The sequence below is a fragment of the Equus asinus genome, unplaced genomic scaffold (assembly GCF_041296235.1).
Source record: "Equus asinus isolate D_3611 breed Donkey unplaced genomic scaffold, EquAss-T2T_v2 contig_1, whole genome shotgun sequence".
In the NCBI taxonomy this organism is placed as follows: Eukaryota; Metazoa; Chordata; class Mammalia; order Perissodactyla; family Equidae; genus Equus; species Equus asinus.
Window position 1 is genome coordinate 653,869 of NW_027224738.1, and position 27,277 is coordinate 681,145.

The 27,277-nt window shown below is 40.7% G+C and overlaps 1 pseudogene; it reads left to right on the forward strand.

Moving 5' to 3' along the window:
• The first annotated feature begins 16,533 nt into the window (after window positions 1–16,533).
• Window positions 16,534–27,277, forward strand: part of LOC139042823 (sodium/hydrogen exchanger 9B2-like) — a 42,081-nt pseudogene continuing 31,337 nt past the window's right edge.

The window sequence follows — 27,277 nt, forward strand, 5'->3', positions numbered from 1 at the left end:
ACTTAGCTCCTCTTTACAGTGATTTGGTGCACATGAGGTGGTTGATGAATGTGGCAGATAGAAGGGTTGAAATGTTTTAGTGACAGAGCAGTTACTACTTGTCAGAACTATTACAACAGCTGTTAATAGCTGGGGAAATTGCTAGGCATTTGATTAATGGAGCATACATTGGCTTTTGTGATTTCTCTGAATCTATATCTTCAGAAGAGCTCACTTGATTTTGAGGAACTGCTGATAAGCTAAATTGTCCTTGTTTAGCCAGAACTTAAGTTACCAAATATTTAGAAATGTTCTGGCTTGAAATGTGCAACAAAAGGACCATTGGCCTTTTAGAGGAGACCAGAGGAGTCCATATATAAAACAGAGAACTTGCCTTTTTAAAAAAACTTGAGGGAATTGGGGTTGTTTCTTGATAAACTGATTTATCTGCTTTATATGATCCGTTTTCATATATTGAACTTGGGGCCAGTCTGGTGGCGCAGCAGTTAAGTTTGCAGTCTGCACTTTGGTGGCTAGGGGTTCACTGGTTTGGATCCCAGGTGTGGACCTATGCACCGCTTGTCAAGCCATGCTATGGCAGGCATCCCACATATAAAGTAGAAGAAGATGGGCATGGATGTTAGCTCAGGGCCAGTCTTCCTCAGCAAAAAAAAAAAAAAAAAGAGGACGATTGGCAGTAGATCTTAGCATAGGGCTACTCTTCCTTAAAAAAAAAAAATTCTGTTCTTCTATTATGATGTCTTTCCTTCTTGCCTCTTCCATTGTCTCAGGCTTTAGATGAGTCTAAAACTAAGAACACAAATTTGAGTCTTTATTATCCATGTTTAAGTTAAAAGACTGTTAAACCTCTACCACAAGGATCACTTCACCTTGAATTCTTTAGAAAATGAAAAATTCTGTGGGGAAAAAACAGTAATATTTTTAACTCCTTTAGTTTTACACAGATTTAGATGTCTGAAGTTAGTATAGAATATTTTTTTGTAGTTCAATAGATAATTATTAGTATTCACATAAATTTTAAAAACACATTTAGCATGCTCCAGTTCGTGGAATTACCTGTGTATGTTGACCAACTAAATATACACCATCTTTTAAAACAATTCTATTTGTAAATTGACACCACCACTTTATGACTGACACACTTGATTATGTTCAAAAGTTTATTAGTGGCATAAAACTCAGCTAGTTTAGAATAGTTCTGAGTCTCAAAATTAAAGTGTACTATTTTAGCCTCGACTTTATCCTAATTTGGAGAATGGGTATATATCACCAAACTGCTTAATTTTCTGATTCTGAGACCAAATACCTAATAGCCCCTGCGTAGAATGTGATACATGCTCAAACACCAGCTAGAGGCCACTTAGCTCTGGATCACAAGAACACTCAGAAGTTTTAAATCACCCGAAACTTAATTCTAATTTTCCTAAATTCTGTTTGTTAAGTGAAGTTTCCTGTTACCAGGAGAGTAAATTGTTTAGTTATCTCAGTCATACAAAAATTGAAGAAACACAACCTGTGTTAAACCTGGCTAATTATTGGGTCTCCTTGTGTTTATCACTACAGTCTGCCTACATCACAGGTAATCCTGTCATCATTGATGGAGGCTGGAGCTTGTGATTCAGGATCTCCTTGCTGGGAAGGCAGGCCCTTCCTATACACTGTAAACCCGGCTATGAAGAAAACTCACTCATCATCTCTTTCCTATTAATGGAATATTAATGAAAACAAGCCCTTTTTAAGGATGTCATTGTTCACAAGAATTTGATTCTTTAAATATATTAATCTCTTTTGAAATCATTGTAGCTTAATAACATCACTGCAAAAGAATAGTTTTTAAAATAAGCCTCAATTTGTAAGCATATAAAATTAAAATATGAAGGAAAAAAGTAAGTTTTTTAAAAGAAAAGTGTATTCATTTCTATTTCCCAATATTCAGATGTTTTTGTTCAGGTCTGCATTGGTCTGTATGTGGATACTAATTTAAAATTTTTACACCGTTATAAATGAACAGCAAAGGTAGGAAGGAGTTTGGCTTCACTAACTTATGTTAAAAGAACTATAGACTATTCAGAACTATATGTTGGTCTGTTATATAAAATAAAAATAATCATCAGGTGTTTATACTTAATGGATGTTAGCACTTGGAATTAAGTACTATTTTCTTAGTCTAACTAAAAGATCTTTATTAAAATAAACAATGACATTTGACATGAGCCTAAGAAACATAATAGTTAACTAACGCAGTGATGCAGGCTTGGCGAGCCGAGGAGTCAAAAGAAAGATTTCTTGGACTCTCGAGGTCTGGCAGAAGTGCTCTTTTATTAAGAGAATAGCATGGAGTAGCATGGGGACAGGACCCATGGACAGTGAAGAGCTGCAGGCATGGGGACAGGACCCAGGGGCGGTGAAGAGCTGCAGCATGGGGACAGGACCCAGGGGCGGTGAAGGGCTGCAATGGGTTGAGGGTAGGGCTAAATTTATAAGGCATAGGTATGTGAGTTATTTCTTTACAAGACAAAGGAAAGATCATGAAAAAAATGTTAAAATGGTGTCTTTGCAGGTGGCGTCTGGTTATTGGGTGGTCCTAGAACTTTGGGTAAGAATCAGATCAATGAGGTCAGGATGTCCTGTGCTTCCCGGAGGATGATGTAGATCGGTATGTAGGCCAGGACGCCTTGGGCTTCTCTCCAGCGGGCAGCCTTGATCTGCATCAGCAGTATCATCAGTTTGAGGGATATTTTTTAGATTAAGTATAGATTTCTTCACCAAATTCCAGGATAACAGACAGGAGGATATAAAACTTAGAAATAGTCTCTGGATAAATAAATATAAATGAATCATATAACAGGAAACAAAACTAAAGAAAATAAAAGTTCCAAGAAAAAGTTCAAGTAAATTCATGTATGAGAGAGTACTAGGAAGTTTTTTCTTGTTCTTTTAGTTTTAGCGTTTTGTGTTTGTTTTTTATTTGTAGCTACCTCAAAAGACCAAATGGTATGATGCACATATAGATAATAAATGAGCAGTCTTTTCTCTTAGAATGTTAATTAATATTAACAAGGAAATTTTTAATGGACAATGAAAGGATAACATTTTGTTATAATAATTGCAGTGGATTCTAACATTAACTCATGACCCTCAGGGTCAGTTCTCTCAGAGCTAACTGTGAACTATAAAACAGTGTCAACAATAAAAGTAAACTGGAGCCCAAAAGTTCATGTTCTCTAAAGTAAGGTTAATTAATCAGGTTGATGGATCAATGAGGAGCATATGACTGAAAGAAAAGGAAAAATACATTTCACTCCTGTGGTAAGAGGAAGCTGGATGTCACCAGAAGCCTTTCAAGCTTTAGGGAGGAAGAGTCAGTGTAGGAAAATAACCATTGTAGACGGCCTGAGCCAGGTCATGGGACGGGACTTGGGTTCCTCCATCCTGTCCACAAAGGAGCACCTGAGAGACGAGGAGGAGCGGCTCCTGTCTGCTGGGGATGGTCCTGGACACTGTCTGTCTCGCCTGAACAGCGGTGATTAAAACTGGCAGTTGCTTAAAGGAGTAAAAAACAGGCAAGAAATTCTTTATTTCTGAAGGACATGGAAATGCCCCGGAAGGGGCGCGCGCCCAGGCTCACACTCGGGTGGCGGGGTCGATCAGGGAAGGCAGACCCGAAGCGGAAGGGAGGGGAGGGGAGGGGAGGGACGCGGGCTGCCGCCGGCACCGCAGCATCCACGCGGGCCAGCGGGAGGCTCGAGCCAACACGCGGCCGAGGGGACGAGCCGCCCGCCACGCCGCTCGCTGCAAGGGTCCTGTTCTCGCGGCGCCTCGGAGAAGACGCGCCGCGGTGCGCCCGGAGCGCGCGACGGCCCGGCCCGGGAACCGGGCTCCCCGCCGCGGGCTGCCGGCCCGCCCTCCCCGCGCGGCCTCGCCCGACCCTTCCCGCCGGCTCCCCGCCCGCACAGCGCCTAAGGCCGCCAGCGCCGCGCCGCCGAGCCCTGGACCCGTGGAGGCCGCGGGCCCGCCCGGGTCTCCCGCGCCGAGAGGGCGGGGCGCCGCCTGGGGCGATGCGTGCGGGCGCCCGCCCGGCCGTCCCTGGGCCGCGGCGCAGCCGGGTCCCCCGCGGGCCCGCCCGTCCCTGAGCCGCGGCGCAGCCGGGCCCCCCGCGGGCCGCCAGCTGGGCCCCCGAGACACCAGGGTAAGCGGAACCGGCGGGGCCTCAGGGCTTGCGGGCCGGGGGCGCGGAGGCGGGCGCGGCCCTGGGGTGCGTGGCTGTGTGCGCGCTCACTTGTTAGTTGTTGCTGCCGTGGGTTTCTCTCGTTTATTTTAGTTCTTAAAACAACCGGAGGGTGTGGCTCCTGTGGGCCGAGGTGCCGCTGCGCCCAGACGCCGCCGCTGGAGCCGGCACCACTGTCGAGTTGGGGGCGGCCGTGCTGCCCGGGCCTCCCACGGGGGCGTCAGCGGCCCTGCAGCCGGCGGTGCGGGCTCTGCCGCCGGGGCTGCGTGAGCGCTGCGGGGCGCGGAGAGATGCTCCTCTGCCTTCTGGCTCTTCTGGCCACTCTATGATCAGATCGCCACGAGAGACTCTAACGGGAGAAGGAAAGCCTAATAGCGTGTGTACACGAGAGAAACCCAGGAAAACAAGTAACTTGCCAAAATGGCCGAGGCCCTCGCCTTAAATGCCATCCTCAGCTGAAGACAAAAGATGTTGGGGGTGGGGAGAGCCAGGGGCTTCAGAGGGTAGGAAGGCAGTTCACAGGTAGGAGAAAAGGAGCAAACATTTGGAAAACAAGTGTTTGGCCACGCAGAAACAGAAGACAGAGGGGAGCCCAGCAAACAGGCTTTTCTAGGCTCCTCCCGCTCTACTGCCTCGTTCTTGTCACACCAAGGTGACATAGCTCGCTTCCTGAGACAGGTTTTTGTATCACTTTTAGGCGCTTAAAGTGAAGGTAACAAGAAAAACCTCTGAGTCTTTTTTTCTTACAAATAATCCTAAAATAATGTTCATGTTGAAAGAACACATTTTGGGGTCACACATTTTGTTCCGCTTCAGTACACTCTGATGCTTGCACAACAAAATTGCCCGAGAACGCATTTCTCAGAACTATCAACATGTCAAGTGACTGTACTTCCCAGGCAGCAGCCTGTTATCTCACCCTAGAAGCTGGTGTACTTGTTGCCCTAGAAGATTAACAGCAGGAAGCCGCATTTCCTTTAGCCTCCGGTCAAGAAATGGATAACATGAGTGGATAGAGAGAGGCAGATACCCTACTGAGACAAGTCAACCTCTGTTTCCACTGAAAGACTAAAAGCCCTTTTCAACCCCACTCCATCTCTCTAATGGGGCCTCCGCCTGAAGTTATTGCTGCTACAAAGTGCTCTCGTGAAATTCTAGTTTACTGTTTCTCTCCAAGTCAAGAATGTAACGTTTCAATTCAGCAAGTACCCGTGTGTCTTCTCTGGGCCACGCAGGCATGGGGACAGGAGATACAAATATGAATTAAATAAAGTTTCTGCCATTCAGTAACTCAAAATCCAATGGATCAGAATATACCTAACAAAAAATTAGGTAGTGGATTCATGGTATGCTAATGATGTGAGCAAAGTGACTGAATCGCATAATATATTTTCCAGCATATTTTGCCTGTATTTTTATTTTTTAATTTTTTCCTTTTTTTAGGATTTCCCTAGAAGGCATTGTAGAATAAGTGGGAAAAGGTCGATGATGTAGGTCTGAGCCCTGGGGCCTACACCAAAAGTTGCTATCCTGGATGTGGAAGTTTGGCCCTCACATCCATTCCTGCTTGCTTCTTGTATGCCTCTTTGTACAGGCGAAACTGGAAAGCTAAAGTATTTCCTAGACTCCCTCGCAGGTAGAGTTCTGGATGTAAAATTAGCGTCTGGCAAGTAGATGACTTGCCTGAGATTTCGAAGGCAGGGATGAGGCAGAGGCATCTCCCTGCTATTTTTGGCGAATTTCTGTTGACAAGGACGGTGCAGGAGATGCGAGTGTCCAGTCTCCAGAACTGTGGGTGTTGGGAGGGCCTTACAGCAGCAGGGACAGCCAGGTCAGCGTTGTCGTGTTGAAGCACCAGCTCTCTGGCTGTCCGGAGGTGGTTGAGGGAGGTGGGAAACATCTTCTGTGTTCTCTGTCCAGGCAGCTTCCAGATCCCAGCCTCTCTGGGTCTCAGCTACAGTGTTGTTCTTGAACGCTGTAGTCCCTGTGGGGTCTCCTGATTGAGGCAAAAATAGTACATTCCCCAGTGGTTCAGTTACTAGTGTTCTAGAAGTCCTTCCTGGAGGCCCAGCGTAGACCCTGCTCTCTAGCCCTTTCAACAGTTCACTCAATTCCCTGTAGAATCTCTTTCTGCTTAAAATACCTGGAGTGGTTTCTATTTTCTGCGCTGACTCATTAATATGTTTGCTCTGTAGCCTCCAAGAGTCATCTAAACCTAATCTCTTCAGTTTCTTTTGATGGGAAGTGAAGACATGAGATGAGGCCCAGGGGCCTGCAGTGATCTGATGCCTTCAGCTGGGCTGTGCCCTCACCGGGTGCTGCAGACCCCACATTGAGTTTATCCCTGAAGGTATTTGAGTTTGTTACGCATAGACTAGATTATCTCTGACATCTCTTGCTGTACAAATATAATGTAAACGCCTTCTTCATTTAAAACATTTACAGAATGTATTCTGTAACAAGAAATTGTTGAGTATCTGGTTCATGCCCAACTGTTTCCTAGTCCTATTGATAATTGATAGGCTGCTCACAGACCCCAATGATAGAACAGATGTTTCCTCTAGGGGAAAGGGTTTACATCTTTTGCACACAAAGCCTAGGAACACAGTATGTGGGGAATGGAGCTGCCTGTATATGCACTCGTGTGAGGCGGTGGTGTTCTCAGTGTTTTTAGAGTCATGTATCCTGCATGTTAAAGAAAGCACAATTATGATAAGTTCTAAAGAGTTTTTAACAGCTTTATAAAGTTATTAAAGATATCTTGTTGATATCATAAAAGCTCTTTGCCTTTTTCGAAATCCATTCCTTTATTTTTCTGTGGTTTACATGAAGGACTGAAAGGTTTGAATTTACCAGTGTCCCTTCAGCACATGTATGCTTTCTTCTCAGGGAAAATCCTATAAAAGGAGGAGAAAGCATTGAGGGGACTATTTTGGGACTGCATGATGTACTTAGTACTTTTTTAAGATTTTCTGTGACATAGGCATTTTCACCATTTTACTGATGAAGAAACTTATCTGTACTGGTTAAGTAACTTGCCCCAAATGGCCCAACTAGGAGGCAGTGACACAGGATTTACAGTAAGGATTAATCCCATTGTCCTCTAACCACTCCGCATCTTGCCGTTTATGGTGTAGTTGATGCAGATATACACAGAGTTCCCTACAGACACATTCTCTTTCACCTCTCATCCTTTAATCCTGTGGTTTCTCTGCCTGTACTGGTCTTTATTTTCTTCACAAGAGTGGGTCCTCTTTCAAGGCTTGACCCCAGCCAAGTAGGCAATACCTCCTTTCTCCGTTTAACTATGTGACTGTACTTCTCACATCACAATTAAATTACCTTGAGGTAACACTAGCTGCTATAACAGATAAACTCAAGATCTCAGTAACAACACAGAGGCAGCTTATTTCTCCCTCATGGAAAGTTCAATCAGGTGTTCAGCTAGTGGCCTTCTACTCAGTGATTCAGGAACCCACACTCTTTTTATATTATGGCTGTGCCATCCCCTAAGACCGTCGAGTCCTTAGTTTCCAGGCAATGGACAGGAAAAGAGAGGGTATGTGGAAGACTGCATGAGAGGTTTCTTACAAGTGAAGAGTAGAAGTAGCAGACATTGTTCATGCCCACGTCCTGTGGCCAGAGCTCAGTAACATGCCACACTGACTTGCAAGAGAGGCTAGGAAATGTCAAATACCTGTGTGCGCAGGCAGCAGGGGAAACTGGTTTGATGAACACATATCAGTCTCTGTGCCTCCCTTAAAGAATAGAGACTGCATCTCAGTCATCTTGGTATCTTATCCAGTGAAAGTCTGATGAACGTCACTGATTTTGAAGTGATGGGGTTGCTGTCTTATGTGCCCCAAATTGAAACTTACTACATTCTATTATGGTTGCTTAAGGAATGATCTGTCATTCTCTGATTAGGTTTTAACCTCTGAGTAGAGGAACTATGTCAGACTGTTTACTTTTGAATCCCCAGCACAAGGACTAGAACATAGCAAGAGCTTAATAGATGTTTGTCAAATAAGTGAGTGAGTCCTCAGAGAGAAGAAAGAGGGACAGAGCTAGTCTATGTGGAGTTAGGAAATACTAATTGAGAAGGTGACTTGTAAGTTAAATGTTGAATGACTGATAGAATTTTACCAAGTAGAGAGAGCAAAAAGGAAGTGCAGGCAGGGATGGTAGTGGTGTTGTGTTACTGTTTTGTTTGTTTCATGGGTAGAAATTTAGAAAACAATCACATGTTTATAAGCCCAATTTTTTTTAATTCGATATTCAAATATTACAAATGAACTTCAGGGATGGGGAGGGAAAATATACAACTTTACAATGTATATGATCTCTATTGACTAAAAGGGTGGTCCTAAAAACCTTGGTATTGGTCTTTAGCTACTAAAATTGTTATTTTCGGTTTATTTGTTGAGATATATCAATACAAAGGCAGTGTTCTGGTTGTGTGTCCTCTGAAGATTTTGCACCATGTCAAGAAGCTAGGGAGATAGATATGTGTGAGCCAAAGGTCCCTCATCACTGCTCCTCATCAGAACTTCTCAGAGCTGGCTCTGCGTCAGAATCACCTGTTGGATTGGTTAGGGTGCTTTTGGCTGCAAGTAACAGGATATTTGGCCAAAATTACTTTCAAAAATACAGGTTTAATTTTTCCCACACAACAAGATGTCTGAAGGTAAGCGCGTCCAGGGTTTGTTCGGTCCCCAGTGATATCAGGCTCTAGGTCACTTTCTATGAGCCAATCTTGCCTTTTTCTTCATGGGTGAATGATGGCTGCTAGAGTTCCAAGAAACATAGTGCCCCTCCACAGCTCCATTTCCACACACACACACACACACACACACACACAATTTAAAGGCACAAAGAGGAGAGGGTTCTCTTGCTTCCCTGTCTTTTTATTAGGAGTCTTACCCAGTGGCCTCCAATAGCCTTGCTCACAAACTTCATTGGACAGAGTGAATTACGCTCAGCTCTGAACCACCAGCCGGCAGAGAGGAATGGTGTTAGAGAGATTGATTTAGCCCAGTCGTGATTTACCCCTTGGGGTGGAGGAGGGCCCCACCGGCATGCCTGAGCAGTGGTTTTAGGTAGTTAGTAAGTCCTGTCTGCCACACTTGGGGGGTTCAGTCTCTGGAGATTCTGATTGTAGTAGGCCTAGAAATAATATTTTAAACTTTCAATTAAATGCTTTTTTCCTAGGTGAGGAGAGAGATTACAAAGGAGAAAAGCAAGTACTGGGTCCTTTCTTACCTAGGGATAATTTCCTTTCATTCATATCTCATTATACAGTGTTTTACTTTACGTGTCTGTATCAGTTAACCAAACAGCAGAGCAGTTGTTTTTCTCTGATAACTTGGTCCCATGTGGTTGGCACGCTAACACTTTCAGATGAGGTCGTTCTTGTTCAGGGAAACATTCTCAGTCGTTTCAGTACTTATTTATCAAGGACATTTTAAGCCCTACTCTTCACTTGATCTGAATTCGTCACGGCTGGGCAGTGCTCCTTTTGGAAAATGAGCCTTAGATCAGAGTTGGTTAGCAGGACCCAGGAACTGGAAGGTTTCTGTATGTTCTATATAGAAGTACTGCGTGAGACTGAGAACCCCCCCTTTCAACACGTGAATGGATAAACCCCGAAGGTAGGTGATGTTTATCATTGTAATCATTATAGAAGGCTTCATGAACAGTCCTGGAGATGCTCCTTCAAATGTACGAATACAGCACATATTGTACTCCAGCAATATATGTAAATTCTCAATAAGAACATCCCAGTAAATGTTGGACAGTCCATATCACAGACAACAAACAACAGGAATAATCAGCCTTTATCCATGTAATGATCTTTTAGCAGTAATTCAGTCGATAGCAGTAAGCCTTTGGACATTTGCAAATCATAGTTCTTTTATTTCCTCTGAAATATTACTGAAAGCACTTTTTTTTTTTTTAAGGAAGATCAGCCCTGAGCTAACATCTGCCTCCAGTCCTCCTCTTTTTGCTGAGGAAGGCTGGCCCTGAGCTAACATCCATGCCCATCTTCCTCTACTTTATATGTGGGACGCCTGCCACAGCATGGCTTGACAAGTGGCATGTCGGTCCGCACCTGGGATCCGAACTGGGGAACTTTAGGCCACCGAAGTGGAACGTGTGAACTTAACCACTGTGCCACCAGGCCAGCCCGCAGAAAGCACCTTTAAACATTTAGATTAATAAGATAACCTGAAAAAGAGAAGGCTGATTTAAGAAACATCTCCTCTATGTGAAAGCGTGTTTACAAAAGGGTTTTAATTGTGCTTCACTTGCCAGAAGGAGCAGGGCAAGTGATAGGCTCCTTCAGCTCCACCTTTTCTCTGTCCCATTTGTTGGGTTTCAGGAAAAGGTTTCATTTGGTGAAAGATTTTTGGCTTAAGAAATATTTGAAAACTGCTGTAGAAGATTCTAGGCAGTTCTCCATTTTCTTAACCACAAAAACAAAAATGACCTTAAATTGTAGCGGGTGGGATTAAGTTACCTAAAGTCAAATGACGAGATTCTATCTCTGAAAAATAGTGTTACCAAGGAAAGCTGTATTCCTTTTTTCTAAAGCTTTAAGAATTGCATAAATTTTTTCAGTGTATTTTAAATTGCGTAAGAAAGTCTTCTTGTAAAAATCCTAACAGTACAGAAATATAGAGAATGAAAATGAAATTTCAACCTCTTCAATTCCATTTTCCACCCCAAAGGCAACTACTATTAACAGACCTTTTTTCTCTATTTACATCCATACTCATATACAGAACTGCTCATCTTCTTGATGTGCAGTTTTCTCTCAGGTTTGGAGGAAAGACTAAGGAAACTGTTCAGGTCCACAGCTCTATGATTTTGGTGGCATATATCCATAATACTGGAAAGCAAAGCTCAAATTGAGCCAAGATTGTTTCTAAGTGTTTGGGTCAGTCCTGTAGGAAATTCTGTATACTAAGAATGCTAGAGAGTCAGCAGCCGTTGGCGTGTGTATGCAGGTGACACATGACCTACTGACCTACATGCAAGTGGACAGGCAGATGGTCTTAGCAGCCACGTCCCTGGGCTCAGGTCAAACCTCCTTCTTCTATTGAAATCTGTATTTGAGTCACAGAATTTGATTAAATTCATGTTATTTACTGAATTTATGAAATCTATAAAATTTCACCATTTGACGCAGGATAGGTTTTTTTTCCTAATATAGTGTACAGGTTGTGATATCAGTCTGAATAAGGCACTACCTTGATGGAGAAGCAGAAAAAAACTTGTTTCTGTGTATAGGCGCTTTTATCTAAAATATCTTCCGAGTTCTCAGTGTAATTTTCTGATAAACAAAAATCTCTCAAAGCCTCTCAGCTTAACTGGATTTTTTTAAAAGAAAACCTCCTTAATTCTTAGAATCTTAAGACATGGTTAAGTGGCAAGGTGTCAGCCAGTTAACTATTAATTGAGAATATGTAAATAATATTTGTCATGAGAATAGGACAAAAGTTCTTGTTCCATTCATTTTGTCACCGATGTTGTACAACCATTTAGGTTAGTACAATTTTTTATTCATAATAAACTCTATTAACATTTCTAACAATGGGAAAGAGTAAAGCTGAACATAATACAAGGTAGAAAATAAAAATATTTGTATTTGCTTGTAGAAGATGTTTTCAAACTTCTTGTGGAATGTGTTTTCAAACTTAGAATTAACTATGAGTATATATGAGTGGGATTTTAAATAAAATATTATAGCAAAAATGTAAAAATATAATGTAGTGATTTGGTAGAGATGCATGAAGTCAATGATACAGATTAAAGAACCAACTCATTTCACAAGTTTTTTCACGGTTTTACTGTGAGGCTTGGCTGACATTGGCTATTAGTTGAAAAAGTTACTTAGCTTCTCTAGGCAGTAGTTTTCTCATTTGAATGTTAAAGAGATTAGACTAGGATATTTCTAAAGACCTTTCCAACTTTTTTTATACCATTACCCTGTGATTCTTAATTTCTTGGAAACCACCTAGTTTCTCTGAATTTCCCCACTTTTTCATTTTTCCATCCCAGATACTCAGCATCTCAGATGCTTAACAGCTCTCTTAAACCTTCCCTGGGACTGAGGACTTCAAAAGTCTTCCGTGAACACAATGAAAAAATAATTAAGGTCCATTAACTAGAGTATTTTATTTAACCAACATTGTTTAAAAAAAGAGCATTTCACTTAAATTTATTTTTTGGATAACTGACACCTATTTTATTGAATACCAGATTTTTGCTTATTTTAACATTCTCTTTAAAGAAAATCTCTAAATTGTATTATATATTTTAATGCCTTTAATAACAGAAAATATCTCCACATCATTTTCTTTTCTTTTCTTTTCTTTTTCTTGGAGATGTAGAATCACCTTTCTAAACATCTCTTATAATACTGGGGATCTTTCAGGGCAGTTCAGGTATGAAGGTTCTTATGAAGGATGCATTTGGTGGCAAGTGACAGGAACCCAGCTCGAACTGGTGAGGAATTAATTGGCTCATCTAACTGAAAGGAGCTGCTTCTAGGTGTACCAACAATATGAGTATTAATCTGGAGCTCTCTCTCTCTCTCTCTCTTTGCATATTCAGAATCTGCTTTGCTCTATGATCATTCTTTGGAAGGCTTTTCTTATATGTCACAAAGATTGTCAACAGCAAGTCTGGGCTTAGCAACTCTAAAAGAAAGCAAGCTCTTTCCCAGTGATTCCAGGAAACACCATAAAGCTGACTCTCATTAGCCAGGTATGAGTCACTTGCTCATGCCTAGAACAGTCAGTGTGACCAGGGAAGGAGCTCCTCATTGTCTAGGCCTGTCCCCCTCTCTGGAACATTGGTGCAGTAGGGGGTTGGGGAGGTGAGGATGACGTGAGCCTCACATGAACCATGGATGGAGACTAGGGGAGCTGTGGATTCCACAAGAGAAAATTAGTGTGCTGTTGCCAAAAAAGGAGGGGAAGAGACACTTGGCAGGACAAAACTGTAAATACTCCTGTGGAAAAGACATTTATCCCCACGTTTTGTACACCTAGATTGCTCTTTTCCATCTCTTTCACTGTCAGCTGTCACTCGTGCTGTTGTCAGTTTGCTTCTTTACAATCTCTTCATTCGTTTGTTTTAATTTATAACGTCTTATCTTCTGAGGGTTTGGAAACCAGATGAGCAGAGTCATTAGAGTTGTTTTCAAAATAAGAGTTAATGGGCTCTGAATGAGGACTGGAGAGCCTCTCTCTGAGTAAGGGGTATAAACTTTCTACTTTTTAATGGATTTCATCACATTTCTTTTGGCCCTTCAAAAGTCATTTCTGGGGGCCAGCCCTGTGGCCGAGTGGTTAAGTTCACACGCTCTGCTTCGGCGGCCCAGGGTTTCGCTGGTTCAGATCCTGGGTGCAGACATGGCACCGCTCATCAGGCCACGCTGAGGCAGCGTCCCACATGCTGCAACTAGAAGGACCCACAACTAAAATATACAACTGTATACTGGGGGGAATCTGGGGAGTTAAAAAGCAGAAAAAAAAAAAAGATTGGCAACAGTTGGTAGCTCAGGTGCCAGTCTTTAAAAAAAAGTCATTTCTGCATATTTTCTGATTTCTTTGCCAAAACTGCTTTCTTAATAGGTGATATACTATTGTAATTTTAAGATCCAATGACTATGAACAGTAAATGCCATGAACACGGTTGCTTTAAGTAAAAGTTACATTTTTGTGATTTTTCTAAATTTAAGTGGGTTTCTGACGATAGCTTACGTGTTCTTTTGGAAATGAAAACAGCAGAGAATAAACAGAGCTGAGCAGCTGTAAGTTGCTTTACTGGACTTACTAAAAGACTGGCATTTTATTTTACCTTTCCTCTTTGTAATACTGCTCTGATTGCAGATAAGTAGTTTAGCATTCATGGTGGAGTTTAGGGGAGAATAGGGAAATTTTTTTGAAACACAAAACTATGTATTTCCACAAATATCATATACTGTGCAACACACCAAGTTTTGATCATTTATGTTAAAAAGGACCAGAATAACATTAATAAAATAAATTCTCAAAGGCTTCATTTTAGTCAATAGTTTATCTCTACTAGAAATAATCAGTTGTACTTGTTGGCTGTTTAAAAATACTCTTCATAAGTAGCATAATTGGCTGATTTTGAGAATTTGGTGGAGGTAGTTCTAGTGGCGCTGCCCAAGAGTTTCTATGTAATTCTACTAAAGAAAAAGGTGAAGAAATGACAGTGGTGAGTGTTACATCCACCTAATCAAGAAGCTGGCCTTGACAGAAAGAAGTAAAAAATATGGTCAAAGAAAATCAATGGGCTTAAGTAATAAATTCTTCAAGGTTAATAGGAAAAGCAGAAGGATTCTTAGAGATTTATGATAATTAGAGAGAAGGAATATGAGTGGCTTATAACCAACACTGTTGGATGCTTATCGTGTGCATGGTTGTAACTACTCTTGTCTCCATTTTGTAGATAAGGAATTAGTTAGAAAGAGGCTAAGCGATTTGGTATATGATGGAGCTGAACTTCAGACCCAGGTTTGTCCAACTCCAGAGCCAGCAGACCTGGTCACTTACTCTGAGATGAAGGGTCATTCTCTACAGAGGGTAAAGGCCAAGCCCCATGGTTTTGGACGTGATATTCCAAATCTCTACCCTCCTCCCCCGTTACTCTCAGCCTCCTCCTACATGCAAAGTGGGAGCAGCAAAGTTTCCCTCACACCCCACTGGCTTTCATGCTTCTATGCCCTTAAGACAAGGGTTTTCTGAGCCCAACATTTTCCTGTCAAAATGCTGTTCTTTCTCATTATGAGTCTAAATTTTGGAGTAAGTTTTTTAATTCAAAAAATTATATATACATATATATAATATGTCATCATATATGCATATGTTTATTATACATAATAAAAATCAAGCTGAAGGTTCTTTGAGATGCCTTTCTGGCTAACACTGTGTTTTGTAAGGAAGAAAAATGGTGGTGGTGATGGTGGTCGTGGTGGAAAGGATATAATTTTCTTTGAAATTTTAAATTCAAACATCTTGGCACTTTGTTAAACAGAAAATGATTCCTTGAGGCAGGAGTCCTGTCTAATTAATCTTTGTCTTTATGGCCTAGCATAGTGCCTGGCACATATTAGGCACTTAAATATGTGTTGAATTAGATTTTCCCTTATCTTACATAATTTTTCCTTTGGTCCTACCTAGGTTTGTAGTTTGTACCTCTACTATAATATTCATCATACATGTTGCATTAGGAATAACTTTGGTTACTAGTAAAAAGAAAACTTGACTAATAGTGGTTTAAACCATTACCTCAAAGCTTGGCAGCCCAAGACTGATGCAGCAACTCAAGGATGTCATCAGGGAACCCACTCCACTTCTGTACTCTCTTTGGTATAAGGCTTTTTATTCTCTTGGTGGAAAGAGGGCTGCTGTCCCCCAGGTAGTGTATCTACATCCAAGGAAGGAGAAAGGGAAATGTTAGAGGTGAAAAGTAAACAGTATGATTCTCAAAAGTCCTTCCCTTATTATTTGGGAATGAAAGCCCTTCCCAGGGACTCCCACTTATGTCTCATTACATAGAGCTGGGACACATGGCTACCTCTAGCTGCAAACATGGCTAAGAATTGGATTATGTGGCTTTTCAGCCTCTATAGCCTGGGCAGCCAGGGGAGAAAAGGTTGAAGTGGGTGTTTACGAAGCCAACCTTGTAGGTCTGCCCTACAAGTTTTTAGTTACTTGGTATAAGTTTATGTTTCCTGGCATACCATAAGCCTATGGAAAACAAAGAATGTGTTTTGGCAATCTTTGAGTTACCCATAATAACCAGCAGGAGACTACCATAGCACTTATAGTGTCTAAGACATTGTGGCTACTCAATCAATGTTGTATTTTTTTACTTTAATTCAGAAATAAGAGCCGGGCAGGAATTAGTGACTCTGGTTTCTCTGAAAATGATGGAGTCCATAGATTTCTCTTTGGTGACTCATTTCCTCTATCAACATTGGAAAATTACCTGGAGCTTTCCTGCTTCATCAAGTTGGCCCATTACAGAGGACAATTTAACAGTAATATTGCCTGGAATGTGTAAAGTATAACTCAAAAAACAGGATGGGAGAGAAATCATGAACATATGATGGTCAACAAGGGCTTTTTTAAGAGAGATAAAAAGGTAGATAAGCAATAGGATAATATATTGTAATCAAAGAAAAGATTAGCAATTGAAAGTTAAGAATAATCTAAAATATCTTAGCCATTCAGAGTTCTAAGGGGAAAAATAAGTACAATTCATTCCTTTAAATGGCTCAAATTGCTGTCTGATTCATTTATTTAAATCCCAAATTGCTATTCTATATCTATACTGTTTCTCCTTCAGAACAGATCTTGTTCCTTTTCCCTCTATCATCTTACTCTTAATTATCAATCATGGAGAATGAAGATAAGACAATTGAACATGAAGATTTGGCACCATCCACAGAGATGAATAACATAGCCTCTACGGATCAAGAAACCCAGGTAAATCTGTGATCAAGTGTAGACCGTCTCAACCATTTCCTTAAGGAAGGGACTTCCAAATCTATGATAGCAACGTGTCCTCTTCGTTCTCTGTCACTCAGTTAACAATTCTCCCATTCTTAATCCCCAAGCTTGTACAGTAGGTGTGACTACCAATTTTCCCAGTCATTTTAGCAGCTAGCCCTACATAAAACTGCAGAAATAGAGAGCCTGTGAAATGCTTTGTGTTCGCAGCCTAAACCCTAGAATGCTTCTGGTTTCTTCCCTCTCTGTTTTTATTGCTTAAATTTAAGTAGATGAATGAATGTGAATTGTTTTTCATCACAGATAGTTATTTTTTTTCTGAACCACTTTGATATATTTACCAACTATTGCTTTGAATCATATCTTAAATAGGCTAATTTTTAAACAGTATTGCAAATGTAATGACATTGTATGTGACTCAGGCATTTATAATGCTACAATAGTGACTCAGTGGTAAACACCCCTAAGAGAGTTCTTGTTCCAAGCAGTAGCTGATTAGCTAGAAATGAAGCTGTATATTTCCCCTATGAACTGTTACCCTTAATTCTAAAAATGGAAATTTTATTCGTGATGTGGTGGCTCAGTGAGTATAAAAATGGACAGCAAATATACAGTTTTAAGTATTTTTTTAATTGCTTTAAACACAGGAGGAGACAGTTATGAACCTCAAAGGTACAGAGGGAAATGAACCAACAGAAGGAAGTAACCTATTGAGTAGCAGTGAAAAAAGGCTGCAGGAAACACCAACTGAATCAACTCATTTGCAAAGACTGAGACAAACATTTGCTTGCCTCCACATGGTTTACTGGATAGAGTGATAACAAATGGTATGTAAATGGTACGGGTGAATTCAGAAAGATGGTAAAAGATGAAGTTGTCATATAATGAAAGATTTCAAATAACATGGTTTAAAGGACAAAAAGAAGTTTATTTCTCTCACACATAAAAACTACTAGGTGGGGTCAGCCAGGTGGTGTACTGGTTAAGTTCACATGCTCCCTTTCAGCAGCCCAGGGTTTCACCATTCGGATCGTGGGTGCAGACGTAGCACCCCTCATCCAGCCATGCTGAGGCAGCGTCCCACACAGCAGAACTAGAAAGATCTTCAACTAGGATATACAACTACGTACTGGGGCTTTGAGGAGGAAAAAAACAAGAAAAAAGAGGAAGATTGGCAACAGATGGTAGCTCAGGGCCAATCTTTCTCACCAAAAAAAGGATACCTTAAAACCATATTTAAAAAAAAAAGAGGGGTCGGCCCCATGGCCGAGAGGTTAAGTTGGCAAGCCCCACTTTGGTGGCCCAGGGTTTCACCAGTTCAGATCCTGGGCGCAGACATGGCACCACTCATCAAGCCACACTGAGCGGCGTCCCACATGCCACAATTAGAAGGACCTACAACTAAAAATACACAACTATGTACCAGGAGGCTTTGGGGAGAAAAAGGAAAAATAAAATCTTAAAGAAAAAAAGGGGAGAGTAGAAACGGGTGGGCTTCCCTTCTGAAAAGAAAAAAAAAAGTTACTGGGTGAACAATTCACAATGGTATGTGTCTTTATTCCACACAGTCACTAGGGGCCCAGGCTGAAAAGCTCCACCATCTTCAACATGGAGGGCTTCCAAGAGCACTGTGGTCACCACCATTCCAGCTGTCAGAAAGAGGAAAAGAGCAGAGATCAAGGACCTTTTCCTCTTCTGCGTCAGAGTAATCTCACAGGATTATGTTAGACCTCCAATGAGAAAAGTGATTGAGAAATCAGTTGTAAACAGAAAAGCATTACATAAATGTTGGTTGTTATTACTGTTAAGTAATGCAACTAAGGTTTAAGCCAACACAGCTACACTTCCAAATGTCACATCATTTTACAAGGAAGAATCCTCGTTTGCAATTCAATTTATTCCCATAGAGCTGCTATTACTTAAAACATTTGGGAGGAGTGACGTCAGCAATATGGCTGAGTGAGCTAGTCCCTTCCTCGCTCTCCCTTTTGAGTTATAAGTAAATGGACACTTACTGACCAACAGAGGAAACCCACACAGCACAACAGGATGCCTGAGAGACACACGCAGCTATAAATCTGAGGGTGGGTGGACTGGCCCCCCAGGAAGTGATGGAGACAGGTGAGCACACCCTGTTCTCCCCGCTAACCCTGTGCATGCAACACGAACACTCCAACCTGGTGCAAGCACCTGGAAAGTGGGAACACGCAGCAGGGCAACCATAAGAGGAGGCGGCGGTAACCCTTAGCCTGCACTCGTGGTTGATCTCCCAGTGGAGAGAGGGAGCCCACCACACCCCTGTGCGGTAAAGGAGCAGCCATAGCCCAGGTCCCAGCAGGGAAGCCCTGACCACCAAGCTCAGCAGCCCCACGGACTGCAGATCGTAAACAGGGACCTCAGCAGATTTCCAAGCTGGGGCAAATACTTCGCAGGTGTGCATGAATGCTCACAGTGCAGCTGTGCTCCCAAAGAGGTAACCAGTCCAGGCAACTGTGGGAATAGGTGTGGCAGCTTTGAACCCACATGCACTTACTTTCCTGGCGGGGAGGGGGAGCCCACCATGCCCCAGGGCTGTCAAGGAGCAGCCATAGCTCAGGTCTCTGCCTGGAAGCCCTGCCCACCAAGCTCAGTAGCACCACGGACTGTGGATCATAAGGGACCTCAGCAGATTTTTGTGCTGGGACAAACACTTCCAGGCACACATGAGTGCTCCCAAAGAGGGAACATGTCCCAGGCAGCTGTGGGAATAGGTGAGGTAGCTTTGAGCCCACTGGTGATCACTTTCCGGTGGAGAGGGGGAGCTCAGAGTGCCCCTGAGGCACCAAAGAGTGGCCCTAGCCTAGTGAGGAAGCCCCGCCTGACAAGGACAGTCCACACAAGTGCCTGAATGCATCCCAGGCTGGGGCAAGCACCCATAATACCCCCACAGCTTCCAGCAGATGGGGTACGGCCAGAAACACTACTCCTGCTCCCCGCTAGCGGTAACAGGGGGAATCTGCATCCTAAGAATACCACAAATGCCACAACAAAAGATTAGTTCATCAAACACCATGAGAAACTGCAGCAACAATTCAGACCAGGAGGAAAATGACAATTCTCCAGAAACCAACATGGAAGATACAGAAATATACAAGCTAAATGACCGAGAATTCAAAATAGCCATCATAAGGAAACTCAACGATTTACAAGAAAACACAGAAAGACAGTTCAAGGAGCCCAGCAACAAAATGGATCTCTTCACCAAAGAGATTAAAACTATAAAAAAAATCAAGCAGAAATTCTGGATATGAAAAACACAAATAATAATCTAGAATCATTAAGAAATAGAATTGATCTTATGGAGGAAAGAATTAGTCTTCTTGAGGATAAAAATGTAAAAATTCTACAGGTGGAGGAGGAGACAGAACTAAGATTTTTTCAAAATGAAGGAATTCTTCAAGAAATATCTGACTCAATTAGGAAAAGCAACATAAGGATTATAGGTATCCCAGAGGGAGAAGGGAGGGAGAAAGAAGCAGAGAGCTTATTCAAAGAAATAATTGCTGAGAACTTCCCAAACATGGGGATGGTTTCAGATTTACAGATAAACGAAGTTAATCGTATGCGCAACTTTATCAATGTGAAAAGACCCTCTCCAAGGCATATAATAGTAAAAACGGCAAAAGTTTGGGATAAACAAAGAATATTAGGAGCAGCAAGGTACAAGAAGATAACCTACAGAGGAAGCCCCGTCAGGCTTTCAGCAGATTTCTCAGCAGAAACCTCACAGGCTAGGAGAGAATGGAATAATATATTCAAAATACTGAAAGACAAAAACTTTCAGCCAAGAATACTCTATCCAGCAAAACTTTTCCTCAGATACAATAGAGAAGTGAAAGATTTCCCGGATGAACAAAAGCTGAGGGAGTTCACTGCCACCAGACCTCCCCTACAAGAAATAATTAAAGATGCCCTCACACTGGCAACAAAAAGGCGAAGGTCTACAAAGCTCTGAGCAAGAAGGTAAATAGACAGACATGATCAGAAACCTGCAGCTCTCTACCAGAATAGGAAGGTAAAGACTCAATTACAACTTAAAAGAGAAAGGGAAAGAAAGCATCAGAAGCAATGATAAACACTTCAACTTAGCCACAAACTCAGGAAATTAAAAACAGAGCATTGTGTAACAGCAATTACCCAGAAGGGGAGAGGAAATGGAAGGAACTTGCTTAGGTTAATGGCGATAAGAGGCTATGAGAAAATGGACTGTCTCATCTCCAATATCTTTGATACAATCCTCACGGTAACCACTAAACAAAAAAATCAGAGCAAAACCACAATTCACAAAGAGAGAGAACTGAGAAATCCCTCTTGGAAAACCAACAAAATGAAATGGCAGTCAGAAATGCAAAGGAAGAGAAACAGTGGAAACATAGAACAACTAGAAAACGAGATAAAATGGCAGCATTAAGCCCTCATATAACAATAATCTCTCTAAATGTAAATAGACTGAACTCTCCAATCAAAAGACATAGAGTAGCTGGATGGATTAAAAAACAAGACCCAACAATATGCTGCCTCCAGGAAACGCACCTCAGCTACAAAGACAAAAATAGGCTTAGAGTGAAGGGATGGAAGACAATACTTCAAGCTAATGGCCAACAAAAGAAAGCAGGGGTTGCCATACTTTTTATCAGACAAGGCAGACTTCAAGTTAAAAAAGACAATGAGAGACAAGGAGGGGCAGTATTTAACGATAAAAGGGAAATTCCATCGAGAGGACATAACACTTATTAATATATATGCACCTAGCACAGGGTCACCAAAGTACATAAAGCGATTATTAACAGACCTACAGGGAGAAATTAAGAGCAACACAATCACAGTAGGGGACCGCAGCACCACACTTACTTCAAGGGACAGATCATCCAGACAGAAATTCAACAAGGAAATTGCAGATTTAAATGAAACACTTGACCAGATGGAGTTAATGGACATATATAGAGCATTCCATCCAAAAACAGCAGAATATACGTTCTTCTCAAGTGCCCATGGAACATTCTCAAAGATAGACCATATGTTGGATAACAAGGCCAGCCTCAATAAATTCAAGAAGATTGAAATCATCCCAACCATCTTTTCTGACCACAATGCTAGGAAGCTAGAAATCAACCACAAGAACAAAACTGGGAAAGTCGGAAATATGTGGACATGCTATTGAACAACCATTGGATCATTGAAGAAATCAAAGAGGAAATTAAAAAATAACTGGAGACAAATGAAAATGAAAATACAACATACCAATTCTTATGGGATGCAGCAAAAGCAGTCATGAGAGGGAAATTCATAGCAACACAGGCCCACTTCAACAAGCAAGAAAAATCTCAAATAAGTAATCTTAACATACAGCTAACAGAGCTAGAAAAAGAAGAACAGATAAAGCCCAAAGTCAGCAGAAGGAGGGAAATAATAAACATCAAAGCAGAAATAAATGAAATATAGACTAAAAAAGCAGTAAAAAGGATTGATGAATCTAACAGCTGGTTCTTTGAGCAGATAAACAAAATTGACAGAACCTTAGCCAGACTCAACAAGAAAAAAAGAGAGAAGGCTCAAATAAATAAAATTAGAAATGAAAGAGAAATTACAACAGATACGGAAGAAATACAAAGGATTATAAGAGACTATTGTGAAAAACTGTATGCCCACAAATTTGATAACCTAGAAGAAATGGATGGATTCCTATACTCATATAACCTCCCAAAACTGAATCAATAAGAAACAGAATCTGAACAGACCAATCACAAGTACAGAGCTTGAAAGAGTAATCATAAACTTCCCAAAAAACAAAAGTCCAAGACCAGATGGCTTCTCTGGAGAATTGTACCAAACATTCAAAGAAGATTTAGTACCTATTCTCCTCAAACTATTCTGAAAAATTGAAGAAGAGGGAACATTTCCTAACACATTCTGTGAGGCCAACATTACCCTGATACCAAAACCAGACAAAGACAACACGAAGAAGGAAAACTACATGCCAATATCACTGATGAACTTAGATGCAAAAATCCTCAACAAAATATTGGCAAACTGAATACAGCAATACATTAAAAGAATCATACACCATGATCAAGTGGGATTCATTCCAGGGATGCAGGGATGCTTCAACATCCATGAATCAATCAGTGTGATACACCACATTAACAAAATGAGGAATAAAAATCACATGATCATCTCAATAGATGCAGAGAAAGCATTTCACAAGAGCCAACATCCATTTATGATAAAAACTCTCAATAAAATGGGTATTAAAGGAAATTACCTCAACATAATAAAGGCCATATATGACAAACCCACAGCCAACATCATACTCAATGGGGAAAAACTGAAAGACATTCCTCTGAGAACAGGAACGAGACAATGGTGCCCACTCTCACCACTCTTATTCCACATATTACTGGAGGTTTTGGCCAGAGCAGTTAGGCAAGAAAAAGAAAAGGAATCCAAATTGGAAAGGAAGAAGTGAAACTTTCACTATTTGTAGATGATGTGATTCTATATATAGAAAACCCTAAAGAATCCACCAGAAAACTCCTAGAAATAATCAACAACTACAGCAAAGTTGCAGGGTACAAAATCAATTTTAAAAAATCAGTTGCATTCCTATACGCTAACAATGAACTAGCAGGAAAAGAAATCAAGAATACAATCCCATTTACAGCTGCAAGAAAAAGAATAAAATACCTAGAAATAAACTTAACCAAGTAGGTGAAAGATGTGTACACTGAAAACTATAAGTCATTACTGAAAGAAATTGAGGAAGATGTAAAGAAATGGAAAGATTTTCCATGCACATGGGTTGGAAGAAGAAACATAGTCAAAATGTCCATACTACCTAAAGCAATCTACAGATTCAGTGCAATCCCAATCAGAATCCCAATGACATTCTTCACAAAAATAGAACAAAGAATTCAAAAATTTATATGAAACAACAAAAGACCCCAAATAGCCAAAGCAATCCTGAGAAAAAAGAACAAAGCTGGAGGTATCACAACCCTGACTTTAAAACATACTACAAAGCTACAGTAATCAAAACAGCGTGGTAGTGGCACCAAAACAAACAGATCAATGGATCAAAATTGAAAGCCCAGAAATAAAACCACACATCTATGGACAGTTAATCTTTGACAAAGGAGCAAAGAATGGAGAAAGGAAAGTCTCTTCAATAAATGGCGTTGGGAAAACTGGACAGCTACATGCAAGAGAATGAAAGTAGACCATTATCTTTCACCACACACAAAAATTAACTCCAAATGGATTAAAGATTTGAATGTAAGAACTGAAACCGTAAAACCCCTACAAGAGAAAACAGGCAGTACACTCTTTGACTTTGGTCTTAGCCACATCTTTTTGAATACCGTGTCTACTCGGGTAAGGGGAACAAAAGAAAAAGGTAACAAATGGGACTACATCAGACTAAAAAGCTTCTACAAAGCAAAGGAAACCATCAACAAAATGAAAAGACAACCCACCAACTAGGAGAAAATATTTGCAAATCATTTATCAAACAAGGGGTTGATATCCAAAGTACATAAAGAACTCACACACCTCAACAAAAAAAAACAAACAACCCGATCAAAAAGTGGGCAGAGGATATGAACAGACATTTTCAAAGGTAGATATACAGATGGCCAACAGGCACGTGAAAAGACGCTCAACATCACTAATTGTTAGGGAAATACAAATCAAAACTACAATGAGATATCTCCTTACACCAGTCAGAATGGCTGTAATTGCCAAGACCAAAAACAACAAATGTTGGACAGGATGTAGAGAAAAGGGAACCCTCATCCACTGCTGGCGGGAATGCAAACTGGTGCAGCCACTATGCAAGACAGTATGGAGATTCCTCAAAAAACTAAAAATAGAACTACCATGTGACCCAGCTATGCCACTACTGGGTATCTACCCAAACAACTTGAAATCAACAATCCAAAGTAACATATGCACCCTTGTGTTCATTGCAGCGCTATGCACAATAGCCAAACATGGAAACAATCCAAGTACGCAACGACCAATGACTGGATAAAGAAGATGTGGTACATATATACAATGGAATACTACTAAGCCATAAAAAGACAAAATCTTCCCATTTGCAACAACATGGATGGACCTGCAGGGTATTATTTGCTAAGCGAAATAAGCCAGACTAAGAAAGACAAACACCATATGATTTCACTTATATGCAGAACATAAACAAACACATGGACAAAGAAAATAGTTCAGTGGTTACCAGGGGAAGGGGGCTGGAGGGTGGGCACGAGATGAAGGGAAGCACTTATGTGGTGACAGACAAGAAATAATGTACAACTGAAATTTCACAATGATGCAAACTATTATGAATCTCAATTTAAAAAAAAAAAATATTTGGAAGATTTTTCCTTGAGAATTTATCTCAGCACAATTTTGGATATTGTTAGAGTTGGGGTATATTTGTCTTTTAGGAATGGATTTGGTCTTTGGAGGCAGCCAAACATTAAGCTGATATCAATTTGATTAATAAATGGATGTTCAGATTCAGTAATGCTGTTTTTTGTTCAAAAAAGAAGTGTGTGAATGTACCTGTGTGTGTATGTACGCTCTGAAGCTCACGAAATGAAAATGAAAGACATTTTACCATTCTCAACTGGAACAATGGTATGTTATACTTTAGACTCTGGATATGTTTTTACTGAAATTAGTTAATTTTCTAAACTAGCATGAGAAAAAAATCTCAAACTTTATTTAAAACACATGGAGAAAACCAGGTTCCAAAATGTACACTAGTTCATAAGGCAACAGATAATTTAATACCTTTTCTGTCCTTTTTATTATTTTTTTAAACTTTTACCCTTCAAATTATGGCACATTTCTAGTTAAAACATTTACAGGAAAACTGATACAGATTGACATAGGAAAGGTGTAAATGAACGATGTGGTCTGGAGACTCACTGTTTTGAGTTCTGTAATCGTTGTCCATCAGCTGCCTGAGAAGTGGACTCACGTGTGTGAGCACCTCTTCTCTTGTTTTCTGTACTTCTGTTCCTGAGGCTCACAAGAGGGCTTTCTCCTATACTCCTTCCTGTGCCCATTCAGAATACATAAGTATTTGTCTTAAGAAGTCAATCTTACATGTGAAAAAATGATTTTCCAAAATCATAAATGAGAAGTAAATTATTAACTAAATTAAAGATGATTTAGAGAAACCTTATACACATATATTTACTGTGTATTTAGAACTGAATTTTGAGTATGGGAGAGGAAAGGAAAATTAGAGATTTTTTTTAAAAGTGGTCTTGAAGTAGAAAACTACCTTGCTGAATTTAGTATAAAATCAGGTTCATGCTGTGATACAGTAAAATTTAGTAGCTGGTAATTCCTACTTTCCCATTATACCTTCAATACTGTATAGAAATTTCAGCCCCTATAGCCAACTGGAAAATACTGAAGGCCTTAAGTTATTTATTTCATTGTAACATCATCATAAGCCTAGAAAATCAGGAAGAATTCTGTGAGGATGTAAAAACTGGGGCATTAGATTCAGTCTCTAGCAGTATGGTAGACAAGATTCAGTGAACAATTCTCTCACTTATGCCAAGATGAAAACAGTATTTTAAGTCTTTTTAAATGTACCTTTTTTCTGTGAAGAAAACAGGAAGTCATTGGACACCAAAACCAAACTGAGCAGAGGAGATAAATATGCACTCAAGCTGGCCTTCACCCTGGAGGCTTCTGCAAAACACCTGTGAGCTTGAGAGTCATTCTGAGGCCCTGAGAGCATAGGGGGCTGCGCTGGAGCTGGTCCAGGTGGGCAGAAGTCTCAGGAGCATTCATCCTCCCTCACCCACACAAAGCTGGAGCCCAGCGTGGCAGCTGCAGATGGGGCCTGCACCCACACCTATCTCAACTATGGTGCTGGCTGGGGGAGAGGAGCGTCCCACTAAAAATGTGTAACTCTATGCTGATCTGTGCTCCAAATTCACATAAAAAACACAAGCTGAAAATATATCTAAAAGTGATCCCAGATTGGAAGCTTCTAAGCACATGGTAGAAGCAAATGCAGATCCGATCCAGGAAAACTCACATTCAACCTAAGGCTCCAACAATCCCCAAAGGTAAAGTTCCAAGGAAGAGGTCACTGTCACAACAAATTTTAAAAGATCACAACATGCACAAGGAAACAGAGATTTCAAAAATTTGCATTATCAGAAAATAGAAAATATTTTTGGTATCTGTAAAGAAATTAAAGAGGAGATAGCAAATATAAGTACAAAACAAGGAACTATTTTTAAAAAATAAACAAACATTTTGCTAACGACCAAGTCGAATTTCTAGAAATGAAAGATATAGTACAGTAATTGAAATGTAAAACTCAGTGGATAGATGAAGCAGTGGGTTAAGTGACAAGAGAATTGGTGAACTAGTAAGAGATCTGAAGAGATTATCTAGAATGCAGTTCACACAAAGATGGAAAATG